The 2,858-nt window shown below is 49.7% G+C and overlaps 1 pseudogene; it reads left to right on the forward strand.

Annotated features, from left to right (window-relative positions):
• Positions 1-439: 439 nt before the first annotated feature.
• Positions 440-817, forward strand: LOC102246990 (annotated as a pseudogene).
• The last annotated feature ends 2,041 nt before the right edge of the window (positions 818-2,858 follow it).

The raw sequence follows: 2,858 nt of genomic DNA on the forward strand, positions 1-2,858 counted from the left end.
ACACTGAAAGCCAGGTGATGGAGAGGCTGTAATAACAGCTTCTTAACCTTGTGACTGTCTCAGTGTCCCTGCCTCCCTTGCCTATGCTATTTCTTTTGCTTCTGGTTCTAAGTTCTTTGGGAGGTGGGGTGCAGTGCACTTTTTAGAAACGCCAGGCAAGAGGCAGTGGAGTTTAAACATTTTGAAAAAGTCCACTTGCCTTCAAGGCAGACTCCCACCTTGCTGACAGTCCAGGCCTTCCCTCCAGCAGTTAAGGACATGAGCATCCAGCTAACACAGCAAGAGAAGGAAAGTGAAGCTCTTAAAAGTTTTACTAAGTGGGTCTGCGTGGGCAGCGGCCCAGGAATCCGGATGTCGCGTGCCCTGTCGACCCAGGGTGGGGCATCTCTGCGGGCTTAGGCTGTGCGTCCTGGCCAGGAGGAACCTGGGTCACCCTGAACTTCAGACCTCGATGAGACAATGAGCAAGTTCCTGGGCCCCTGCTATGTCCAACTGGCCAAGAACTGGATTCCCATGCTGGGCATGTGGGGCGCCATGGGCACCATGGGGCTAGTGTGGGCCACTGACTGGAGGCTGATTCTGGACTGGGTGCCCTACATCAATGGCAAGTTTAAGAAGGACGACTAATTAAACTGACCCTCCTCAGACCCCTCTGGTGACTGGTGGTGCCAACAGGTTCCATCTCAGCACTTGCTGCATCTGGAACAGCCCCAGCCTTCAGCATGGATCGCGAGGAAATCCACAGTGTGACTTAGGGCTTTCCATGTTTCTGAAAATAACTTTGATGTATGAATGCATTAAACCATGCTCTGAACCCACCCCCCCAAAAAAGAAAAGATTTAGTAAGTGTCAAATAGTGTGCAACATTGTTCAAAACATTCTTCTCTCTTTATCGGTACAATATTTCTGGTGGGAAGTTGTGTTTACTATTTTAATAATGGAAAAATTAAAGCTGAGAGAGCTTTTTTCCCCCAAAATGGTGGCCTAATAGGCAGAAATGTCACACACCTCCTCCTGGGGCCAGGCCTGAAAAGGGACTAAATCAGACAACATCCACCCAGAATTAACAAATTAGACATGGCTGAGGAGACAATTTTTAACAAGGAAGTGCAGAGGACGCCTAGAGAACACTGCTTGCCAGCCATAACCCAAGTGGAACCACCACCATGCCCTGGAAGTGAGTGGCTCAGTTTCTCTCGGCAGGCTCCCAGGCATCTGCAGTGAGCTCTTGCCATAGTCCACTGGGACCCAGCATCCCAGGATCTGGCTCCAGGACCTCTCAGTGAGTGCAAGCCAGGGGGATCTATGTGTCTTGCCCCCGTTCCAGGCCCCAGAACCATGTGGTCAGTCTGACCCGGAGCCACTGAGCCCTGGGACCTGCTGCTGAGGTGACCCGGAGCAGCCCAGTGCACGCCCCACTCCAGGCCACAGGACAGCACAGACTGTGCGACCCAGAGCAATCCATGTCCTCTTCATCCAGGGCCTTGGGAAGGGTGACCCAGAGCAACCCAGTGCACGCCCCCACTCCGGGCCACAGGACAGCACAGACTGTGTGACCCAGAGCAACCTGCCCCCACTCCACATTAGGGAGGGGAAAACTGGAGCAACCCAGCATGCCTCACTCGGGGCCACAGGAAAGCGAGGACTGTATGACCCAGAGCAATGTGCACCCGCTCCAACCCAAGCCCAGGGACTTGCTGCTGGGGCAACTAGGAATAACACAGTCCCGCCAGGGCTACCCAGAGCAACCCAGCATATGCCCCACTCTGGGCCACAAGAGAGCCCTGCCAGGGTGACCCAGAGCGATCTGGTATTCTCAACCATGGGCCACAGGTCCATGCTGCAAGTACACTGCCAGAGGGACCTAGGGCACCACCCTACCATGGGTGCCAGGCCCACACAGCAAATTGCATGCTAGAGGGCTCTGGGTTCTCACAGGGAGTCACACACAAGAGGAACTGTGCATGTGCACCCACCACCCCAAGCATCTGAAGGGGACAACTGAGAGATCAGATCCATGGGAGGAGGGGGTGCAACTCAGAGCAGAGACAATAAAGATGTGAGATGCAAAGCAGACCAAGACTCTGGGCTAATGATTTCCAGACCATTGGCCTGATAGGGTCTTCAACCTCTCAAACCCCAAGCAGGATGCCCAGGGCCAGAAAAAGTCAGCAAAAATGGGGAGACAAAGAAACAACCCCACAAGGAAAGAAAAGGAACTAATGAAATGGAGGCAAGCAATATGTCAGAGAAAGAATTCAGAGTAAGGGTCATAAAGTTCCTAAACTTGTTGGATAAGAAAATCAACATATGTAAGAATCAAGAGGAAATGAAGAATGATATAGCTGCAATAAAAACCACAATGGAAGGTTTCAACAGTAGACTAGAAGAAGCAGAGGACCGAATCAGCGAGTTAGAAGACAGAGTAGTAAAACATCCAATCTGAACAGCAATTAGAAAAAAAAAATTAAAAGCAGGAGGAAAGTTTAAGGGAACTTTGGGACAACTTGAAACAAGTAACATCCATATAATAGGGGTGCCAGAAGGTCAAAAAGAGGAGCAAGGAATAGAAAACCTATTTAAAGAAATAATGACAGAAAACTTTCCTGACTTAGAGAAGAAAAAGTCACACAAGCACAGAGTCCCAAACAAGAGGAACTTCAAAAGACCCACACCAAGACACATCGTAATTACAATGGCAAATGTTAATGACAAAGAAAGAATCTTAAGGGCTGTAAGAGAGAGACAGAAATTTACCTACAAGGAATTTTTGTTCCATTAGACTATCAAATGATTTCTCAACAGAAACACATCAGGCCAGAGGGAATGGAATGAATTTTACAAAGTGCTTCAAAGGA

This window comes from Myotis brandtii, unplaced genomic scaffold (assembly GCF_000412655.1).
Source record: "Myotis brandtii unplaced genomic scaffold, ASM41265v1 scaffold1074, whole genome shotgun sequence".
Lineage (NCBI taxonomy): Eukaryota > Metazoa > Chordata > Mammalia > Chiroptera > Vespertilionidae > Myotis > Myotis brandtii.